The sequence below is a fragment of the Manis javanica genome, chromosome 6 (genome assembly GCF_040802235.1).
Source record: "Manis javanica isolate MJ-LG chromosome 6, MJ_LKY, whole genome shotgun sequence".
NCBI lineage: Eukaryota > Metazoa > Chordata > Mammalia > Pholidota > Manidae > Manis > Manis javanica.
In genome coordinates this window covers 61,310,905-61,335,492 of record NC_133161.1, presented here as the reverse complement: position 1 = coordinate 61,335,492, position 24,588 = coordinate 61,310,905, and the positions used below count along the sequence as shown (strand labels likewise).

Genomic DNA, 24,588 nt, shown 5'->3' with positions numbered 1-24,588 from the left:
GAGAAATCTTCTTTATTTCTCTTGGCTACCGGGATGCAAAAACAGATTTATCATACTAATTTTCTTGTACTCTGTGCACAATTATATACAGTATCCTCTGAGTGGGCTCAGCCCCAACAGCCCTCACCCATGGTAGAGTACAGTATGTAATATTTCTCTAGGAACATAGTAGAAAACTAATGTTTCAGATATAGGAATGGCTCTCTAACTCAGCTATTGGTTGGTAAAAGTGAGATTCAGAGGTGGGAAAACAGCTTGATCAGTAAATCCAAAAGAAGTCATCAGCTTTGTAAAAGGAAAGTTAATTCTATTTAATTCACCTACCTTTGAAGAAAGGCACCATCAGTTGATTTGTTTATCAGCTAAACTATAATACCACAGAGGTGGTGTTGGCTTCCACACTTTAAAATATATTCTTAGACATTCACCCAGCTAGACTCATACTTTTCTTTTTCCTGTGCCTTCCATTCATCAGGCTTTGTTGCAGACTGTTACCTTTAGCTAATTGCAGAGTAGCAGGGAGCCTCGCTTCAAAAAATCCCTTGCTCCCCTCAAGTGGATACCATGCTTCCTGCCATTTCAGCCACTAGTCTGTTTCTCAGTTTCACACAGCTGTTTGATGCTCAGATAAATAATCCATGCCAGTGCAGTAGGGCCTGGGAACAGATACTACTTCATGTTATTGGAATACAGGCTATCTGGAGATATAGAGTCTTAACCCAGAGAAATAATTCTAATGGTGCATTTTCCTTTCTGTAGCTGACTGGTAGAGGGAAAAGACTTAGGCAGGCACCCACTTAGGATACACTGAGTTACATTTCTAAGTCATTACCTAGCAGAAGGCTGTGCTGTGATGGGTACCTGGCCCAACTATGATAATGAGGTAACCCCATAATTTATTGTAATAGAATGGACATTTTTTAGAGTAAAGGAGATGCTCCCAATAGTTAAACTGTACAAAAGAAGTAACCAGGACTATCCTAGACAAACAAATGAGACATATGTTTACCTTCTGTCCAGATGGAAGCCAGGCATATCTCTTACTCTACCATTACAAATTCCCTTTATATCCCATTTAATTATGAGCCCAAGGAATAAAAAATTACTGCTATATTTGCTTATTGTGCCTCTAGAATGGAAGCCAGATTTAAATATCATATTGTGTCAAAAATTTATGAATGTTTTAAAAGATCATGCATTTCTAAACTAGGCTTATTTTTTGTTTCCTTCCCCATTTCCTTGTTTCATTTTATTGCATGTATATATATATATGTATGTTAGGTCATGCAGTTCAGTGGAAAGAACTAGGTGTTTGGAATCTGAAGAATCATTGTTCAAATCCTTATTATCACTCTGTGTGAGTATGGATAAATTCCAGTGCTTCACTTGTAAAATGATAGAAAAATATCTGCTGTGTCTAGGTTAGTTCAATGCCAGAAATATACAGCCCTCTGTTATAACTTCTTATAGCTAATATACATCTAATAGTTTTGATTAAGGAATTTACCTAAAATTTTATTACATTTAACGTTTTTTTTTTCAAGTTTAAATATAAAAACTTCACTTTGGTAGTGGCAGCATTGGAAGACATGGGACAAGCTACATTCTTCAAAGATGTATAAACCAAATGAAGCTCCCCAACAAGCTAAAACTGTAGCAAATATGAAACAGTGTTTTCAAGAAAATCACACTTGTCTGACAGATGGCTTTGGCATTGGCAATGTTGAAGTTTAAACAATCCATTTTCAATCTGGCAGAATTGAAACTATAATAATAGAGCTAGCATGGAAAAATATCTTCATCACATCATCAAAAACAGCCCCTTTCTTTATAAAATAGATCCTCACCATTTCCCTTGAAAAGTGACAAAAAGAAATAGGGTAGAGGACAACTAACTGGGTTTTGCACATGCTCAACCTTTGTTAATGCATGAGCAGTCTTGGAGTGCTCTCATAAGACAGTTTGGCTGATGCAGAGTATTAAACCTTTCTTAAAACAGGAGCATCTGGGCAGGGAACTGTTATGCACATTAACACTCAAAGCTAGAAAACACATGACATTCAGAATATGATCAACAGTAATATTTTTGTCTATCTTTGAGAAAAAATTTTAAACAAATACATCAAAAACTATTTTTTATCTGCCTACAAATGGAGAGTTATAGTATTGCATTTAACTGATCTATATGATTTTTAAGAGGAAAGTGATAATTTTCTATAATAGAACATCCTATGTGGCATGCATATGAGATCTATATGTACATGAGACTTATATGGGTCTGAGACTGATTACAGAGAAGATTTTCTATCCATAGCACAGTGGTCCTCAAACATAAGCCTGTACCGGAATTACCACTAGGGCTTATTGAAACACAGATTGTTCTGCAAATATTGCTGGGACAACTGGGTATTCACATGCAAAAGAATGGAGTTGGATCCCTCTGTCACATAATAAGCAAAAAATTCACTCAAGGAATCAAAGATCTAAATATATGAGCAATGATTATAAAAAAATACTTAGAATAAACCATAGATATACATATTTGTGACCTTGAGTCCTAGGTAGGACACCAAAAGTACAAATAATAAAAGAAATAAATAAACTGAGTAACATCAAAAATAAAAATATTTATGTCCCAAAGAATCCTATAAATAAAGTGAAAAGACAATCCATAGAATGGGAAAAACATTTGCAAATGTAATTATATCTAATAAACTTATTCTAGCTTTAAGTTCCTTATTAGATAAAAATATTAAACCCAATTAAAAGAGACAAAGGACTTGAACAGACACTCCTCCAGAGAAGAAATACAAATGTCCAAAAAGCATATGAAAAAATGCTCAACATTATTATCCATTAGTGTAATGCTAATCAAAACCACTGTGAGATACCACTTCATAAACACTGAGTTCTCTAGAATTAAAGTCAGATAAGTATTGGCAAGATTGTGGAGAGATTGGAACCCTCAAACACTGTTAGTGGAAATATAAAATGGTGCAGCTGCTCTGGAAAATATTCTGGCAGTTCCTCAAAAGATTATATATAGAGTTACCATATGATTCAACAGTTCTGCTCCTATATATATATATATATATATATTTACATACACGCTAAAAAAATGAAAATATATATCCACACAAATATTGCACATGAATGTTCATAGCAAAAGTACTCATAAGAGCCAAAAAAGCAGAAACAATCCAATTGTCCATCAGATGATAAACTGATAAATCGAGGGTGGTATATACATAAAGTGGGACATTATTTCACAATAAAAAGAAGCATTAATTCATGTTGAGCCTTAAACTTTATGCTTAATGAAGCACTAATTTATGGATGAGCCTTAAACTTTATGCTTAATGAAAGAAGTTCATCACAAAATTGTCTGATTCTGTTTGTAATGTCTAGAAGAGGTAAATCTATAGTGTCAGAAAATAGATATGTGGTTGCCAAGGACTGGGGGGTTGGAGGGATTGCAGGGTGATGACCTAAGGCTTGCAGTGTTTCTTTTAAGGGTGATGGAAACCTCCTAAAATTGACTGTGGTGATACTTGTACAACTTTGCAGATATATGACAAGCCATTGAACTGTACACTTTACATTGATGAATTGTATATGGCATATGAATAAAAAATTTTTTGATTTCACCTCCATAGCCTCTGAATTTACAACTCATTTGAGAATTTAAATGTATAATGGATGAGTATACAAGTGTTGCCAATGATGCTGGCCCAGGGACCACACTTTGAGAACCACTGCTATAGAGAGGCATAACCTTGGTTGCTTATTAGGATCACTAGTGAGCTTGAAAATAAAATCTGGGTGCCCAGGATTAAATCACAGGGGCAAGGCCCAGGGAATTTCTGAAGTTCTCTAGTTTATTCAAACCACTGTGTGGTAAAGTTTGGAACCCTTACCAAATTAACACCAAAATAGTTTGGTCAGAATATAAAAGAAAGAGAGGTCTAGAGCCCAGCTCACAAATAGGTGTCTAATACTTCACAATATATGAAATAGAAGGAATAGCTGTAAGTGGGAGCTAAGAAAATAATTACTTCAAACACTTTGTTGACCTTCCAACTCCCACTGAGAGCATTAAAATAACTCTAATACAAACAAAATTCAATGCATTCTTAAGGTACACACTTCAAGTTACTCCAGATTCTTTTCACTAGCTATCTAAGATCCTGCAGGCACTTTCTTCACATGTATTTCTGCACCAGAACAGTGTCTGATTCTGTTGTTTTCTTCTCATCATATAACAAATACATTCCTTCTCTCTTAAAAAGAAAAAAACGGTAAGCAAAAACCTCAAAGCAGTTACAAGTACTAGTTACTAGCAAGTCCATTATCATAATTTTCCAGATGTTCAACCCAGGTATGTAGCCAAACAAAGGTGTAGTCAGGATTTACAGGCCAGGACTCACTAGGCGTGGCAGTGGCAAGCTGGAAAGGCAGCTTGGGCAGTAATAAACACCAAGAATGTAGGGATGAGCTAGGGTTTGGCACTCAAACCTAGCATGAAAGAAAGAACAGTTAGGACATGACATTCAGACAAACAGACAGGGAGCAAGTAAGTGAGTTAGTGTGGTAGCAAAATAAGTACAGGGGACTGACCCCTGGGAAATCCTAGAAGCGCTCTTTTCTGGATTGAGGAGCCTTTCTCCTGTGGGCTAGCAGAGCTAAGAAACTTCAGTTCTGCAGGTGCAGAGGGTTGCAGAAGGAGGCTGAGTGCTCTGGAGAGTCCCCAGATTGCCCCAAGCTCCCCGTTGCCCTATCTTTGCCATTCTTTCTGAAGGTTGGTCTTCTGCCAGTTGATCCTTTGAAAGAACAAGAAAAAAATCATCCTACTTGTATCTGATACTCATCTATAAAACCTGAGCATTAAATGTTTTTTAAATATGCAAATTTTTTGATTCCTGAAATAAATCGCAGATGCCAATTTTATCATAGTCTCCAGGATCAGTTATATTAACTGTTTTCTAGTTCTAGGGTTTACACATTGTACTGAAGTGTGCACACACACACACACACACACACACACAAACCCTCACAAAAGCAAAAACCCTTCTGTCCTCCCCTTTCCACTGAACTTCAACCATCTGTTTAATTTGCATGATGTCCTCTGCTCCTTGCTATCTTTGGGGTTACCACATAGATCTGTATACTGATGCAAAACTTCGCTCTTTTTTTAATGATTAAAATGGTACATTTATTTGAAATATGTATTTTTTATTGAAGTGTAGTTGATATGCAATCTCATATTGGTTTCAAGTATACAGCACAGTGTTTCAACAGTTCCCACATTATTAAATCCTCACCCCCACTAGTGCAGTTACTATCTGTCAACAGAGGAAGATGTTACAGAATTACTGACTATATCCTCCATGCTGTACTACCATCCCCTTGACCAATTGATATTATGCTGAGAATTTTCACGCATCCACCCTCCCCAACCCCTCTCATATGGTAACTATCAGTCACTTCTCAGTGTCTATGAGTCTACTGTTATTTTGTTCATTTTGTTTTGTTTTTAGATCCACAAGTAAGTGAAATAATGTGGTATTTGTCTTTCTTGATCTGGTTTAATGAATGAATTTCTCTATTCGAATATGCTTTGTATACATGTTTGCACCAGAGTTATTTTTTCAGACTCTGAATGGCTGAAGGCAGGCCCACTCTTAGGTTCCATTCCAGTAAATACTTTGCTGTGGACTCCTCAGAGGACATAACTGTATGTGCATTATAGACCTGTGGGCCCTTCTTTGGCATGAAGAGCAACCATGCTGCTAGCTGTTTGCCTGGTTCTAACCAATGAATTTGTCTAATCGATGCTCAACCATCAGATCTTCTTAGACGTATTTCTGTTGACTTGTAACTTGTTTTGGCTATGAATGTCTGTTTGTATCAATTACCTCTTGTGCCTCAATTAAATCTTATTCCAGCCAGTTCCACCCAGGCTTCAATCAGCTTTCGGCAGATGCAACAGAACAGCACCTTACCTTACCTCTGACTCTGCGGCATTCCCCCACTCCCCCGCCCCCCTGCCACCCCCCTCCGCCCAACACACACCACCCTGTTCGGGCACTTCTGTGACTCCTCAGCAGGTGAGAGCCATTGCAGTCCTCTTGGCGCCTCTGCATGGGCAATGCAAACGTTTGCCCAAGCAGCTGTCTGTTTCATTTTAGAAGCAGAGGCTTATGGTCAGATCAGAAGAGATGTAAGGCCTTTAATTTTCTGGTTTTGAAGTTGAATAAATTAAAGTGAAAGTGAATAATACTAATAACAATCAGGGATTCTGAGGGAATGAGGTAATCAAAGCCTCAATAGTAAAGTTTCAAAAGAGCTCAAGAAATAACTCATTGCAAAGTTTTTCTGACAAAAGAACGTGAAATTCTAAAATATTTGTCTGGCATTCATTCATTCATGTAGTCACTTATTCAGTGTCTATTGAGTGCCTATTAAAAGCTAGTCTCAGTCAAACCTTATTTTATAAAAGAGGAAACAAAGGTACCAAGAAAGCATATCATATTTATTAATACACTTACAATTAAAGACTGTGTCATTATTATATTCTTAATTAACTCATGCAATTTTTAGTCAGGGTGTTATCTCAATTTTAAAGATGGAGAAACTGAAGTTCACCAGGCTAGAGAGTTAACTAAAATGATGCAGCTGTTAAAAAGTAATGCTGTGATTGAATTTAATATTTATGACATGATTAACTTATTTGTCAGTATTTATTGTGAGTTCACCATGCATCAAGACACACCATATACAGAGATGAATGAAATACATTCCTTGCCTTCAAGAAGCTAGTAGGAGATAGGGACTAGTAAACAGATAATACTCCTTAGTGTGAGAAATCATGCAACAGAGCTACAAAGGGCTATAGAGAACAAACAATGAGCAACTATGCCCTAATCAAAAGGCCAGGTAAGGATTCCAGGGGATGGAAATCACATCTATACCACAAGCTGAAAGCTGAGTAAGAGTTGTCTTGTCTGCATGTGAGGGGCAGGATGTGGAATATTTTGTAGATGGTTGTGGTGCAATACTCAGGCAGAAGGAATAGCAAGTGAGAACAAAGCCCAGTTTGGGAGGAGGGGAGAAATTAAGGACAATTCAGTATGGCTGGAATACAGAGTTGGAGGTAAGTTAAAAAATGTGCCTTGGTAAGGATCACTGAATATTAGGAAGGCCTTTAAGCCTGATTTCATAGGTTAGATTTTATTATACATTCAAGTGGTTAAAAATAAAAACATTCTAAGCAAGGAGTGATATGATAAAATTATATTACTGAGATCTCTTGCAATATGGTACTAAAAGTTTGTTAGATTGTTTCTGCAGGATCTAAGCTAGACTAAGATATAGTTAAAAGAATAAAAAATAATTCATAAAACTAGATTGTCAAAACGGCGTAGTTATAAGATAGATTTGATATGAAAAGCACAGAAGGATTAAGGATAACAGGTGTTTAATTAGGAAAACCAAATATTTTCTAAATTGGTCTTGTTCTCCATTCCATGTTTCCTCCTATTCCAAGCTACACCCCATCCCCTGCCACCCATCCTTAGACAACTGTAGGAGTAGCTTCCTGTCTGGGCTTCTCATAGCAATGATTTTCCCTCCTCAATCTGCTTACTTTATCGAGAATAACCTTATAAAATGTCTGATCATACCACTCCCTATTCATAACTCTTCAATTTTTGCTCTTAATCTGAAGACCATAATCTTTTAAAGGCTTCTGAGGTTAAGCATAGTCTCACTGCTCATGAAATATCTATCCTCAATGTGTTTCTTCTCTCTTTCAATATGCTTTAGCCAGAAGGACCTCCTTGCATCTTTTAAATAGGACACTGCTAACCTGAAAACAAAAAGCAGCAATGAGAGGCAAATGAGCACTTACTTTGTTATTTATATAGTTCAAAGAATTGTAACTCAGGGAGCAGATTCAAGTAGAAACCCATATAGTGTCCCACTTGCAGGGTGAAAACAAGGGGTTTTTATGAGGAAAATGAAGAGGGACAATTGTATGAAACAAAAAAATTGTTTATGGATATTAACAAACTAGGTTACTCTGGATTTTATGTACATTGATTACTGGTTCTGTCTTCAGAGAGTTCACAACCATCAGTCTTGTGATCAGGGCATCCATTGTCTTTCTGACTTCTCAAGAAGAACCTCGATGATGGCAGGAGGTAGCATGCATGGTATGACCCTGATTTTTAAAACTGCGTAAAAGTATATGCTGATAACTCTTTAAAAAGGTGATCGTGATTGGCATTGTCAGTTGCTCCTATTAAGTCAGTAAGACCCAAATATATTCTTTGTATGAGTATTTTTTTTTGTAAATGAGTGTATAAATCAGAAGGAATATCCTATATTATTTTATTCCTAGAAGATTGTGCATACTCTTATCACTGAAAATGAAAGACAGCAAAGTATTGTTGGAGAAAAGAAAAAGGAACTTAGGTTTCAATTCTTATCAACTGGTAGAAGATAAATTAAGTCTATCTGTTCAGTTCCCTTGGCAGACATTTTCACATTTATATAAGGAAAAACACTGGAATATATAACTGCATCTATTTAACTTTAAGTTTTGTTCTGGATCAAACTTCAGAGAAGCACTCATTGTTTTATTTATTACTGAAAATTTATTCATCTTTTTATTACTCAACCAACATTTGCAGATTTTATAAATATTTTAATTAAAAAACAGATGCTCAAAACTTCACTCCAAATATTGTCTACTTTTCTGTTATCAATATTTATATTAGAAAATCTTGCTCTAGCAGTATGTGATATGGAAGGAAAATATTTTAATGACTCTTGGCCCTTGCATCTGTGATTCTTCCTAAACTTCATTGAAATCTGTACAAGATAGATGTTCGTTCTGTTCATTCTATTGTGTGACATGATTGGAATTTCATAGTTTAAAAAACGTTGGCTTTCTGGTAAGAAGATGTTTGTTTGGACCCTCAGACCATTGCATGCACTTCAGCAATAGAGAAACTAATAAATGATTTTCATCTAATTTAAAGACACAGATCTTTTAATTTGCATAACACCTTTGAGAAGTTTCAAGATTGTTTATATTATAGAGAAACTGCTTGCCCCAGGTAGTATAATCAAGCTTTGCATTCAGAGGAAAACCAAATTGTTTTGATTATTCTCAGTTTTTGAAATAATAAAAAATGTAATCGTTGTCTTTCTATACTTATTAAGAATTCTCCTCAGAGATTCATTATCACAAGTCAGTATATAAAATATTGGATCTCATTAATAAAATAAAATCCATCAGGACCCATAATTTGGCCTTATGCAGGGAGTATGGTATCATTCAAGAAGTATCTAATTACTTTATAAGACAGTACTGACGTACATTATAATTTTTAAATAATGTGAAATTTCATTATCAATTTAGAAACTATTAGAAGTACAATTGTTAAAGTACAGGTACATATTTGGAGTATATTTTCTGATTGTCTCCAGCAAATTTATTGACAATTCACAGTCCCAGCTTTCCTGAATAAATGGTATGCTTACCAATACTAATATTGTCATTTATGTACATATACACATACAGAGAAATATGTGTCAACTAGTTGAACACAGAAAATAACATCTAGTACTATTTAGTTATTTGGGATAAAATGTGTTTTTCTTGTGTTTTATAATTGCTTTTTTGTATCTTTTGACTAGTTTACCTGTTAACATTAGCATATTAACACTGACATTTTTTTAAAAAGCTGCCCAACAAATCTGTGAGGACTGCAATTTAACTCTGAAGTCACACTTGTTGGCTTCTGGAGTGATTTAGAATTAGCTTTAAACATTACCTGGTAGAATCATGTTGTAAGTACAGGTTATAAGAAACTTGCTGGTTAATAGAAAAATACACTTCTTAATTAGAATTGAAATGAGAAAAATCTGAAATAACCTTAGCAAACATATTTGTCAAGCCTTAACTTTGGCTCCTTAAATATTCCTGTTTTGAAAACATTGACATACCTGGACAAATTGCATCATGGAGTAATAACCTTAACATTTATGAAAATTTTCACTGATTCAAATGACAATCAACAAAGGAAAGGACAGGGTAAGAACAATTTATGTCAGAAAGAAATAGTTTAGAGCAAAAGGAAGATAATCTTAATTGTATGTTGTGCTTAAAAATGGTAAACCAAAGTGATATATTTCAGAATAAAAAAGTCATAGGAAATGGAAAAAATTATCATAGGAAACATCTTATTTGCCAGTATTCCCGTGAAAATGTAATGTGTTCTCAAGCATCCAGAAATAATTCATTTTTAATTAAATCAAATTTTCCTTCCCTGTACAATACTAAATAGCATCCTACATTCCAGTTATGTATTCAGTCAACTGATTTCAAGACCATACCATTTAAAAAAATATCTTCCCTTGGCATTTTCTCCCTGAAGTTTTTATTCCTTCTCTCCTCCACTTACTTCCTTCTACATATTTAGTCCTTAGCCAGGCTTCCTGGCAGGCTCCTTCTGGCTTTTGCCTCCATTTCTTCCTTCCCAGGGTGAGATCACGGTCCTCGTGGAGCAAACTGCTAACGAACGGTGTTTAGATGTGTGATTTAAACAGCAGTCCCCACTGAGGCCGTCTACCACATGATGACGGTGTGAAGAGACATCTTATTTTCCATGACGAATGCTTTGTTGATCTATTTTTGTCATTTCAACAATCTGTGGTGATAAATAGGGCAAGTATGTTAAGTTACCAGTCTCTGGAAGTACCCTCTGTTAAACCCCCCACCTTCATCCCTTATCAATTGCTTTTTTCCAAAAGACCGATGATGGAGTTTGGGGCCTTAAAACACATTAGTTAGCCTCCAGAATATAGGCAGAATATGTTCAAGAGTCCCCGACTGTCTCCAAAATTTAAAATATCATACCTTCACTACATGAAGCAGGATTATTTAAACTCCTATATTAGGGGGAAAAAATAACAAAACTCTGTCTGAAACTTCCTGAGCAAATGACTGTGATATAACAGGGGGAGCTTTCATGAGGTCAGCGTCCAAGGACCGCAGTGTAGGTAGCAGTGAGGTATGAAAAGATGTTACTTTCTCGTGAAATGCACCCACCTGGTGCCTGCAACACATTAAATACTCAATGACATGTTAGTTCTCTTTACCCCTCCCTCTTCTTCCCCAGCTTTGAATAAGAAATAGGTCACACATGCAGTGATGGCAATGACACTATCTGGAAATTAACAATACAGGAAATAAGGCATTTTGGCCACACTATTGCTGGAATCATGAGAAATAGAAACTCAATCAGGCTGCTCTGCTGCATTTAAAAATCAACCGCAGCAGCAATGACACAATGGCTTACACCACCTACAGGATACAGTTTGAGCTCCTTTGTTTGGACCCTTAATGTTTGAACTCCCAAATCTTATTCCTACATTAAGAAATGAGCAAAAAAAGACCAAACTCGATTCCTCCACTAAAAAATTGTTTCAGAACAAAGCAGGCTTTTTATCCTCTCTGAACTCTTATCTATGGAATTCCTCCCTCCTGAAGTGCCCTTCCCCTTCCTTACCTTTGGGGTCAGTGCCTTCCCTCACACCCCCACCTGGGGTTTTTACTTTACTTATTTTTTTTTATTCTTCATAAACTGCATCAGAGTCATCTCCTCAAAGATGCTTCCCCTGACACCTCTTCCTTAGTGTGACTTAGGCGTACATACGTACACACCAGGTGCATCTGACCCTGACTCTCACAGCATATTTGCATACTTGATTGCTCACTTACTGCTTCCTTGACTGCCTCCTGTGACTTAAGGATTGGGACAGTGGCCTTTATGTCACTATGTCTCCATGTACCTTGGACCTAATTTGTGCTAAAAAATTCTTGTTGACTAAATGGATGATGAGTTGTGTGCTATGGTAGAAGGCATAAAAGAAAAGAGGCTACACTCAAAACCTATTTCTGAACTAGTATCCATAGCATTATTTGACATAAAGTTCCTATATATGTGTTCTTGTATATATATTTTTTCTTCCAAACATTTGAAATTTGAAAGGTTATGTAGATTTTATTATTGTTTTTGAGGGGAGAGGGATGATAAAAATAATATAAGGAAAGGAGTTAGAACTTGAAAAAAAAAGGATAAAGATTAGGAACATACTTCAAAGCAGTATTACTACAATGCCTTTGGCCTTTTAAGCATCTTCCAGCTGATTGATTCTGGGATGCTTTAAAATCCATGATCCCTTGATACTGCTTAGCAGGGTTCTTTCTTTCTTTTTTTCAAAATGCTTTATAAACTAGGTGACCTCCACACTCTGCAATGCAGAAAAACTGAGGTCAGAGATGAAGGTGGGCCCAGTTTCGATGAAATGAGTTCAAATTTGTTCATAGGGCCTAACCTTGGTGCCTTCTGAGCATTAGTGGTTGTGCATAACTGCTTTATGATTAAAAACAAGACTGTGGCATCATTGAATTAATTAGACAAGAGTATAATTAGGAATGAAAGCCCTTCAGTTTCCTAACCACTAATAGTATGAAATGAAGCACAATAAATATACTCCAAACTTTGATGAGCTTTATTTTGATTAATTAGCAGATTTTAATAGCCTTCCATAATGTGACAGTTATTCTATTGATCCATCTAATTAAGGATCATGAAAGGGGCTTTGATGACTGAATTTCCTCTTGAATCCATCCAACATGCTCAAGTGGCTGCTCAGAATAACGTCAGCAATGTTATATGTAGTGTTAAATACATGTGTATATATATATATATATATATATATATATATATATATATATATACATTCATATGAGGCATGCAAATATGTCTATTGCATACTTTTATTTTACTTTTGGGCACTAGATAGAGATGAAAAGGATGGAGCATTCATAGGTGAGAATGATTTCAAACTGTGTAAATATCACATCAAATGCCCTGCCAAGAGTAGATTTTAATTATTTATAGCTATTGATCTAAAATTTGACTTATTCATTGTGTACTTATTTCTGGCATGACACACATGACAAGACTGGCATAGTCTACTAAAATTTGCAGTAGCTGGGAGTATGCATTAGGAGTATGTGATATTTCACAAGCAATTCTATGCTGCAGTAAGAGATCAGATAATTGTATGAGCCAGGGTCTTTCTTGGCCTCATTTAATTGGTAGAGAGGAATATAAAACAAATGAACAAACAAAAACACATGGGAAAAATTACCAATAAACCCTGTTTGATATAGTCAGGGTATTTTTTTTTTCTTTCTTTCTTTATTCCCCAAAGGAGCCAGGATGCCAGCCTGGAGAAAAGAGGCAAGGAACTAGGAGGCATAAATATACCTCTGGGCCAACAGCATGCTCTGTGGGGGCTGATCATGCTTGGGCGGGCGACACAAGTTCTGTTATTTCTACTTTGCAAGGTGGGACTTCCAATATGGGGAATAATCAAAAGGTTGGAAGGCTTTTCAAAGTTCATGGGCAGTCATGAATGTCAATACCAACACCACAAACTTTTAAATAAGTGTCTTTTTGTCCAGCCTTCCTATTTCTCTCCTTCCTTTTTCTGTCTTGTGCTTAGCCATGTTAGTTGGTGCTACTGCAAAACCATATTAACATGGTGCACTACAGGGGGTGGTAAGATGGCATCAGAAAGCATGATATTAAATTCAAGTATTTCAGGAATCAAGACACCCATGAATGGGCTTAAATTTTAGAAAGGAAATATCAAATGTGAATATCAAAGTCTGATGGCTCTTCCAGTGGTTAAAAGTTTACTTTTCAGAAAGTAAATATTATCTTAGTAAAGGCAGATAAATTATTCATAGTGGATGTTCCAGTTCATCAGAAAACTGCATGGAGAGTTGGAGTTTTGCATAATTGTAAATATCTGTTTGTTAATTTTAAAACTAAAAAATGTTAGCCTAATAATTCCAACATAATAAAGTTGGACTTCAATTTCTGCCTTATAACCCATCAAATGTACTTCAGTAAATTATATTTTCCTTATTTTAAAGAAATGTATAAATGAAATGCTAGGTGACTGTGAATCAGTGGCAGAGTGTTTTTAGATAACAGATTTTTTTTTAAGTCCTAACATCTGGTAAGTTCATGAAAGGAAAATATAAGCTGCTCCCCTGCCCCCCAAATTTTAAATAGAATATTGCCAATTTACATAGACAACATGGAATTTAATGTATTTTTCAGTGAACTGGGTTCTTCAGTTTTTAAAGAGAACTTGGTAAGCATGAAAATATGAGAACTTGTATTTTTTGCTCAAAAGCAAAAAATGTCATGCTAAACCCTGGGACATGGACCATCTTAATTATGAATTTGTATCTTGCTGGATTTGTATCAAGTTGTACCATTTTGCAATTGCTGAATTGAGAAATGTCTCAGTTTCAGAAACTGCATATCAGGAATAAAACATTATACCATGTTCAATATAGTTGCAAAAATAGTGTTTTCAAGGTACAAAGTTAGAAATCTCTCTCAGAACTGTACATAGCAACATTTGATACTATCTAAATTATGAACAATGAAGAAAAAGTCAAGAGTTTTATTTAAAAAAATTGTTAGAGGAAAGTACATCTTTATTAGTGAAAAATGCTTATCAAAAGGAACAAATTATCTCCATGGCCAACATTGAGAGCATGGTTCTCTTGAATATTTATTTGAAACTATGTATCCTAAGTGATTAATGATTTTTGTTTCAGTTGCAAGGACTTTACCAAAACAGCAAACGTGTTTTGAAAATTACACCCCATTTCTAATTCTTTTGAGCAGCTAAGCTGAAAAAAATCTTCTGTGTGGGGCCAGCAAATTGCTGGGACTGGGGATGGCGGCCCTGCCAGGGAGAGCCAGGCTTTTTTATGCTCCAGAATGTCCTTGCGTCTTGTGGCCACACCCTTCAGACCCTCATCCGGGGAGCTGGGATGTGTCTGAGTGCAGACCTCTCTCCCTGCCCTGATTCTTTTCCTTTCCTTTCTCCTCTTGCAATTGCTGGAGGAATTCTGCTTAAGCCCTGCTCTCTTTCTTATCCCTTGTTAGGTCCCCTGCTTTATCATGGTGAGCAGTCCACGCCTTGGGGAGCTGGGATAATGCCCCTGCACCTTCTGGACTTCTGGACTCGGAACTCTGACGGCTGCCCCCTCCCAATTCCAAGCATAAATGAGTCAGAGTTGTCCTTTCTTCTTTTAATCTTGCCTTTTTTGGTGAGATAAGGGTAGCTGCTCTGACTGCATCTCATAGTTACTAACTGGCAGAGCAAATCTTCATATTTTGTGTTGTTTTCATTCTTACTTTCTGCGGAGGGGGTTTTATATGGATATGAATTTGAACATTGTTTTTAAGCACCACAGCCCTTCTCCTAGAGCACTTTGCTTAATAATACACATCCTCTGTTTTTACAGGCCCAATACTAGTAGATATGTGGTTGACTCAGATGTTTATTCCTTTGATCTTAAACCCATTGAAATTGATGACAACCAGAATCATGCTTCCCTAGACTTAAAAGCAATGATAAAACAGAATCCTTTGGATTTACATGTTCTCTTGTCTTGTAGGAGATTAATACTTCCGTGTATTGTGAGAACACATAGAAGATATCCCCCTTTAGTTGATTCCTAAGGAAGGCCTTGAGAAGTGTCCACCATCTGTCCTTGGAAGTGCAACTCCAGGACCCAAGGCACTATCCCAAGCTCCAAGCTGAGTTTCTGGCTGATCTAGCTCATTGATCAGTTTTACTTTAGTGAAGGGATTCATACCTGCCAGCTAGTGCTTTACGCACACATAACACATTCTGGGAGTAGATTGCATGGATATACTTGGGTTCATCCTTAATACTTGTATTTTATACAACAAAATTCGGGTTGTTTTAGAACTATGGATATATGAAAGGTAAGAGTGAATTTGTCTAAGACAGATTGGAAAGAGAAGTGAGGCTCTGCACTACCTGAGTGTGATGGGTCAAGGGAGACTGGTGTGCCTGGTACTGATCCTGAATCCATGGGCTTTCCCCAGAGAGCGCTGGCCCAGCATGGTTAGATATGTGCTCTTCTTGGCTGATTCTCTTGTTTGTTCAATGTTATTTTGATTCCTTTGCATCCTTGGTGTATACAGTGTTGCTGAGAGAAATAAGAATGCTGACTCCTGTCTTGAAAATGAGGCAATTTTTGTTTGGTTCATTCTACAAATGGTTGAGTATCTGCCCACTGTACAATACAGGATGGGCTAGAATTGTCTTACAGTAATAACAGATCCTGCTTTCAGTCTTGCAGGGGAAATGAGACCTATTCCCCAATAGAGGTGATGAAATATACAAATGGTAAGGAAAAATAAAAAAGATGTTATGAGAGAGAAAAGAAATTATTTTTATGATGAAAAAGTACGTTTTTGGTAGCTTTAAGGATAAGTATAATTTAAAGGTTTAAAGACCAACTACATGGCATTGGTTTTACCTGGGAGTGGAAAAACAACGAAAGGCGCATTAAGTGGAAAATGAGTCTGGCTGGGGCGGAATGCTTATGAGGGAGGCATTGTCAGGAAATTGACTTTGAAAGACAAGTTGTATCAAGACCATAGAAAGCCTTGGATGCCAGGCTGAATAATTCGAATTTTATTGGATTTAGTCCCCAGCAAGATTAATCTGGCAGTGGTGTGTAAAAGGTTTTGGCATAGGAAGATGTGTTAACAGGCTGTCAGAGTCTAGGTGAAAGTACAACCTTGCCATGCCCCTTGGTTTGTATAGAGGAAAGTACGAATAGGGATATAAAATCCAACCTACAAGGAAGGGCATGAGAGGCATTATTTGATATAATGAGTAAACCATCATATTATTAGGGCTGAACCAGGCAACATAATAATGGCCACTATCAGAGCTAATACAATAGGGTATATAAATATCAGGCATATCAGTGTTCCGAGGTAAGCTGTCTTGACTTTGTGCTTATAATACTTGAATTTGTAGTTTTGAATATTTATGTAAATAAGTGGATCAACAAACTTGATTGAAACCCCCCACTAGCCCTAGTGCAAAGACATCCATCACAAAATGACATCTGTCTTTGCCATTTTACTTGTGTTAGTTTAATTGCTTCCAAAAAAGTTTTGATTTACTTAAGACTGAAGACAAAAACATTATTAAAGTCAGGGCAAAGAGTCAATGAAAGTTACTATGATGGAGAACAAAGCTTCTCCTTATATTTTCAAATAGCTATGACAAATATTATGATAAATTATAACTGTCAGCAGATTGGGGGAAAATGTCTTTTTGTGACACACAGTGCTCTAAGAAATACATTGCTCATGATAAAAAGGACATGAAACAAAAATGGACAGAGTTGTCAATCTGAATTCCACAGAAAGTAAAATGGTTCTTCATGTGGTCATTTCACATAATGATCTTTAACAAAAATCAGAAAAGAAAAATGAATTACAGTTCTGTGAAGTCACTTCTGTGGTATATTACAGTTATTAGCCCATATCTAGATTCTCTGATAAAATTTGGTAAATGAAGGAAGCTTAAATAAACTTACAGTGTTTTTCAAAATGTGATCTTCAATGCCTGTTGAGAACAAGGGCTTCAGTCCTACTGCATCAGCAGCATCTTTGAAACCTGAAAAATACATATTTTTAATATAATTCCCAGTTATGTACATGTGTTTGAATTTTGCTCATCAGAATTTGAGGGTCACTGAACTTGAGAAACAGTTTGAGTAGCTTTTCTCTTAATTTCTCCTGAATGTGAATGTATTTGTTTAATTGTGGTAATACAACACAATGCACAAATCTTTAAATAACTCAATGAATTTTGACATATATATATATATATATGTATATATATATATATACACACACTCATGTAACCATCATCCAGATCAAGGAATATGTATTTTCTTAATTGAAATTTTAACAGAAACATGAATCAGTAGCTTCATCAAAAGCTAACAGATATGTTTTGGATGCAGAGCTGGCTTTGTGTTATGAACGGCTTGCCTAGATGCTTGCCCAGGTGGAGACCATCTTTCTACAGACAACTGGTGGCATCTGGGGTTTTCCTAATGTGGGTAACATCCTAGTCTTCTTAGCTAGAGATGACATAGAAGTAAATAGATTTTCTTTACTTTATATACTCTCAATTGTATTTAATAAATAAAGATATCAAAGTGAAGGAGATAGGAACCTTAGCCACAATTATTTGAAGAAAATAAGTTTACATCTATTACACTTATTTTATCATGACAAGTAATAGCCGTTGATAACATGGACAACGTCAGCTACACATTTACCAGTACCATGTTAAAAAATGTTTAGATAAAAGAGCCAGTTCAATTTGCATTCAGGAAGGTTTCTCTCTAATTCTAGCCTCTCATTCCCAAATACTGCCCTACTTTCTTACCATGGTTGCACTTTCCAACCTGGCAGCATCTTTGTATGAAACTCAGAGAGAAAGCATTCTGGGCCAGATTTCTTGCTGTCTGCATTGAAAAGTTATCAGCTTTCCAAAAAAAAAATGAAGGCACTGAATTCCTCCCTCTGGAAGCCATGTGATGATATCTGAGGTCAACTTTAACTAGTTCCTGGCTGAGGAAGAACAGAAGGATTTCATGACACCACCCCAGATTTTACAGACAGATTCATTAAGACTGGTATTATTTGTTACAGTTAGGGGCAATATTTAGCTTTGTTTATTTTAATTGAATCAGTTTGATTTCTTATGTCTGGACATTGTTCATAATTAGTATTTATTGTTTAGCTAGAAATACCCTGAAACTGCTGATAAAATTTAGCCGATTTGATCTTTTTAGTGGTTATGGATACAAAGATACTTTTCTGTTTCTTTACAAGAGAATCTGATTAACTGGTTTCACAGTGTGATTTAAATGAGAACAGGGCTCAGGCAATTCTTATATCATTTCTGATTTCATCAAAGTCTTGCCTGTAACATCAGTAATGAATTCACTCTATTTCCTAAGTATAACTCAAAAGCAATATTTTAGTGGTCTAAAATAATTTCTGAAGCTCCAGTAAACATTTAACCCTTTTGGCATGAGTAGTGTCAGCCTCAATAAATATGATGAAATAGTATTTTTCTTTCATAGATTACACACTTGTCAGATATGTCATCTCTCTTATCTTTACATATCAGCTGCAGTAGCATTTAAAGCATTTTTACATTCTTCTTGAAATGATGCAGTATTTTTTTTTCTGAGAATTATGGGAGCTGCCATTTGTTTCCTAGGGTATTAAATCTAATACCCTCCCTATTGCTCACATCTTTATTTTCAGTACAAAGGTTTAAAATGCATGTACCCTGAGTTAAGGCTGCAAAGTTTAATTTAAACTTTAAAATGGAGATAGTAAAGTTGTAGTCATTTATCATCTGTGATAAGTTTTTATTGTCAAGCATAAAGACATGGAGCCTTAGATTAAATAGACAAGCAAGACATAAATGGTAGAATCAGTAAACAATTTAACAAGCCCAATTAAACTTAAAAGAGATTGAGTTTCAAGACAGACAACCTCCATCAGGCATCAGGCAGTGGGACCAGTGGGAAAATCCTTTTGCTTACGGCATTTCGCAGTAGTCAGAGTGATTTTCCTTAGGTTAACTCATTTGATCCTCTTGAGATTAAAAAAAAAAGCCAATAAAACTGACCTTAAAGAACAAAGCTTAGGATGGGTAAGAATCCTGGTGGACAAACCAGCAGCTAAGAGCTCAGTGCCTGCATATTGGACCTGTGCTGCAATACCACCTGTTTGACCTCAAAGAAAGTTACTTAACTACATATCCCTTCTAAGTTGCTATTTCTTCATTAGCAAAATTAGGGCTTAAGGTTGTGAGGAGTAAATGAGATGTCCCATGCACATTTGTAAATGAAGAAAAGACTTAGATTCAAAGGGAAGAAAAGAATGGAATTATTGCGCAGATAACCAAGTGTAGGAAGGGGAGTGTTGAGCTGGTCTTACGGGCCACTAGAATTGAGGCCCACTTAGATGACCAAACCTTGCTGGACTCCCTCTGTCCATCTCTTATCTCTCCTTCTCTCTTTGTGTAAGGCTGTAGTCATTTGCATTCCTAAGTTTCACATTTTTACAGTTTCTCTATTGGAGAGGATCCAGCCTCCTTTCTTCTATGTCCTGACACTAGGAAATAGAAGGAAGTATTCGAATTTGGGGACCTTTTCCCAATTTCTGAACCATTATCTTTTTGTGGGTGATGAAGTATACTACCAAGCTAGACCCAGCATAGCTTAATGACCATGTCTTTCTCTAGGAGCCCAGAGTTCCAAGACTGGCGCATCCACACAAACTAGAAAAGCATTTTTCAAAGGGAAGTGGGGAGAGGTTGACCTAAAGTTCAGTGGAAATTAAGTCATGACCAGCGCAGTAGGTGAAGGGCTAGTGCCTGGCCTTTGGGAAGCATTCCATACATGAAAGACTTCTTCTGTGCCTTAGTTTTTGTTATTAGAAGTAGAATTGCCTCCTGTGTCCTTTCTGAAATGTATCTAGTGTCCTTTCCACCACAGCCCTCTGGTCCAAGGGAACATACTGCCAAGTAGGTACACTGCCTTCACTAATTCTTTTTAGTTCCTTCTCTGCCAAGGAACACTCACCTGGATATCTCAAATTTCAGAATTACTCTTCCCACCCTTGTAGTTGGTAAAAACACTCACATTACATGACCAATCCCATTAGCCCTCAATAAGATTACCTTATATTTAAAAGAGAAGTTTATAAATCTTGATATATCTTTGAATAAAGGTATGTGCCTGACTGTGGAAGGTCAGCAGTGGACATGGTGATTGTCCAAGTCTTCTGCCTGTGGGGCGCCCTGCCTCCCACACAGCATTGACATTTCCTCACCCTACATTTTGCTTTTCCTTCCCCCCAACTCTCCTTCCACCACACCCTCAAAAGATCAGTAACTTAACAAGTTTCTGAAACAAACACACATGAATACAGGAAATATATCTTTTCAGTAGCTCTGGAAAGTCACTTGAAAGATAAATCATACAGAAATGAATAATGGAAATTAAGCCCAAACTGCCTATGTATAGGCAGTAACAGAGGTAGAGTTCCAAGATCACACCAGGGAAATGGAGACAAAAGCAGATCATCCCTCTCCATGATGGCTGAGTACTCTGTTGTGGGTGATATTGCATTTAATGGGCTACAAGAGAGTTCATAGCTATGGGTCCATCCTCAAGGAGATAACTTTGAGGGAGGAAGACAAAAATACTACTAGATACAGCTAGAGAACACTAAAGAGAAGGGAGAATATAGTGAGGAAAGCCTTTAATTTGAAAAATCTATCTTGAGAAATATGTTACTTATGAATCAATGATGAAGACTAGAGATTTTGTTGCAGCTAAAGAAAAATCTAAAACAGGCCCCTTCTTTTTTATGTATTGGTAATTCAACAAATGAACATTAGATTTCTATAGCAGATGGAATTTTTGCTTCTAAAAGTTGCCAGGGAGTGTCTTCCTTTCTCGAACTTTTCAGTATTTCTCCATTGCTTTTCAGAATTTCCCCATGCTGCTAATAACTTATTAAGTGATAGTAAGCCGTGTTGCTGATCCTCAGCAAGGATATACCTGCTAAAAACTATGCAGATTAGTTGAAGTGGGATACTCATTCAAATGCACTATCTCAGACTCCTAGAGGCTTTTGATAACACTGGAAATATATCTTACAGAACTAGCAAAACCTGCTTGTGTATCAAAAGCTTTTCTAAACTTCTGTTACTTTCAATTGAAGATTACATTGTTGAAAGACCTTTACCCTCTAGGCTCCTAAGTCTGGCTTTGGATAGAAGTAATACCTCCAAGAGGATCATCAGCAAGATAATTGACTGTGTTTGACTAGCCTATGAGTATTTATCAATGCTCTTCTTAACAGAATCTCCACTGCATTAAATCTAGAGAGTATCAGCTCTGACAAGGGAAGGTTTCAGGCCCCAGAGGACAAAGACAGCCAACCCTCATTCCCATGAAATTTTCCATGTTTGAGACCCTTCACCAACTTTTTTACCAAATTATAAAGCTTGGCAAAGCTATCCCTCATCTGGCTTGTTGTTTTTGAGTTGTACGCCCTTGGGGTTGTTTTCTTTGATTTGTGTTAATTCCTGACTCAGCCTAAATAGATACTATGTGATAGCCACTGAGGCATATAGCACAGAAATATCATTCTTTTCTGCAGGAAGATGTAGTAAGATGTAGGTTGAATAGTATAAAAGTGCTTTGTAGTTTCTTTGACAGAAATTCTTCCAGATGTGTGGATGGTGCATTTACCTTACAAGATTGTTGCCATGCAGCATCAAAGACTTCTAATAACTCACACCAAGAAAATGATGTGACTCAGATGCTTGATACTCTCAAATGAATATTTCAGAGGTTGATGTGATGAAATTAGTTTACTGAAGATTCTGAAAGGCCCTATAAAGTATGTTCACCTCCCATGAGCAGAATTTCTTGAATAAAAGCATGTTTAAGGATATCCTCATTCATGTATTCCAAACTAAGATCTTAACTCTTAAATTTACATAGGTTTCATAGAGGGGCTCAGAAATTGAATGTATAGCTTTTTCTTTTTTCATATTGTTTGTGAAATAGTCAAAATTGTGATGATGAACTTCATAGGCCATCTGTTCTGTATAAGATGGAAATGGAACAGGAATCAGTCTCCAAATTTGCTGATCAGAAAATTAGTGACTTACCTATAATTGCATGTGATCATAGGTAAAAGAAGGAAAACAAAGATTTCCAGCTACATTGATATCAAGTGAGCTTTTATTAAACTTTAGATTGAAGGTGGGGTGAGAAAGACATGCTATATTGAAAGATAAACAGCAGGGCATTATAAAACTAGGATTGGATGCATGGTGAAGAGTGGGCCCTGGTGGCATCATTTTGATGAAGTCACTAAAACTTTATCTATATCTTGCTTACCTTGTGTATAATGTAAGGGAATTGTCACTCTAAAACTTCTTAGCACTTCTCATTTTTATTCCTGCTAAAGCACAGTAGAGATAGGCCAATTTTGTGTTAGAAATAGAAGAAGGCCTCAGTGGCAATGATCCTGGGCTGAATTAAAAAGAAAGGATCATAGGAATAGCTGAAGCAAGAATCTTTACAGAAAGTGGCATCAACAGGTATGTTTCCAGTTCACTGGGTAAAAACTTACTTTACTATATGCTGTGTTTCATCTGTTGAAAGATAAATCCATTTTTACCTCTTTTCTGTGTCTGTACTATATTTATTTCAACACAGATACTTTGACCAGGATTAAAAATATTATCATTAAGAAATGCAGGCATATGTATTGCAATACAAGCCTACCTCAGGAAAGAAGAAAAATCTCATATGAACAGTCTAAACTCACAATTAACAAAACTAGAAAAAGAAGAAAAATGAGGACCAAAGTCAGTAGAAGGAGGGACATAATAAAGATGAGAGCATACATAAATAAAATCAAAAAGAATAAAACGGTAGAAAGAATCAATGAAAGCAAGAGCTGGTTCTTTGAGAAAATTTAAAAAAATAGATAAACCCCTAGCCAGACTTATCAAGAAAAAAAGAGAGTCTACACACACAAACAGAATCAGATATGAGAAAGGAAAAATCACTACAGACACCACAGAAATACAAAGAATTATTAGAGAATACTATGAAAAATTATATGCTAACAAACTGGATAACCTAGAAGAAATGGACAACTTTATAGAAAAATACAAGCTTCCAAGGCTGACCCAGAAAGAAACGGAAAATCTGAACAGACCAATCACCAGCAAGGAAGTTAAATTGGTAATCAAAAAACTACCTAAGAACAAAACCCCTGTACCAGATGGCTTCACCACTGAATTTTATCAAACATTTAGTGAAGACCTAATACCCATCCTTCTTAAAGTTTTACAAAGAGTAGAAAAAGAGGGAATACTCCCAACCTCATTCTATGAGGCCAGCATCACTCTAATAACAAAACCAGGCAAAGACACCACAGAAAAAGAAAATTACAGACCAATATCCCTGATGAACACAGATACAAAAATACTCAACAAAATATTAGCAAACCAAATTCAAAAATATATCAAAAGGATCATATACCACGACCAAGTAGGATTCATCCCAGGGATGCAAGGGTAGTACAACATTCAAAAATCCATCACATCATCCACCACATCAACAAAGAGAAGGACAAAAACCGCATGATCATCTCCATAGATGCTGAAAAAATATTCAACAAAATTCAACATCCATTCATGATAAAAACTCTCAACAAAATGGATATAGAGGGCAAGTACCTCAACATAGTAAAGGCCATATATGACAAACCCACAGCTAACATTATACTTAACAGCAAGAAGCTGAAAGCTTTTCCTTCAAGATCAGGAACAAGACAAGGATGCCCACTCTCTCCACTTTTATTCAGCATAGTTCTGGAGGTCCTAGCCATGGCAATCAGACAACACAGGGAAATAAAAGGCATCCAGATTTGCAAGGAAGAAATCAAACTATCCCTGTTTGCAGATGAGGTGATATTGTACATACAAACCCTAAATAATCCACTCTAAAACTGC

At 36.3% G+C, this 24,588-nt stretch overlaps 1 long non-coding RNA gene across 1 annotated transcript in view; it reads right to left on the bottom strand.

Moving 5' to 3' along the window:
• Positions 1 to 6,583: 6,583 nt before the first annotated feature.
• The window catches only part of LOC140850090 (uncharacterized), a 33,881-nt gene continuing 15,876 nt past the window's right edge, over positions 6,584 to 24,588 (bottom strand). The window contains exons 2-3 of the long non-coding RNA XR_012132836.1: positions 17,543 to 17,622; positions 6,584 to 10,718 (exon numbers count right to left, since the gene is read on the bottom strand). This is a non-coding gene — a long non-coding RNA (uncharacterized lncRNA). The remainder of the gene's footprint in view (positions 10,719 to 17,542; positions 17,623 to 24,588) is intronic.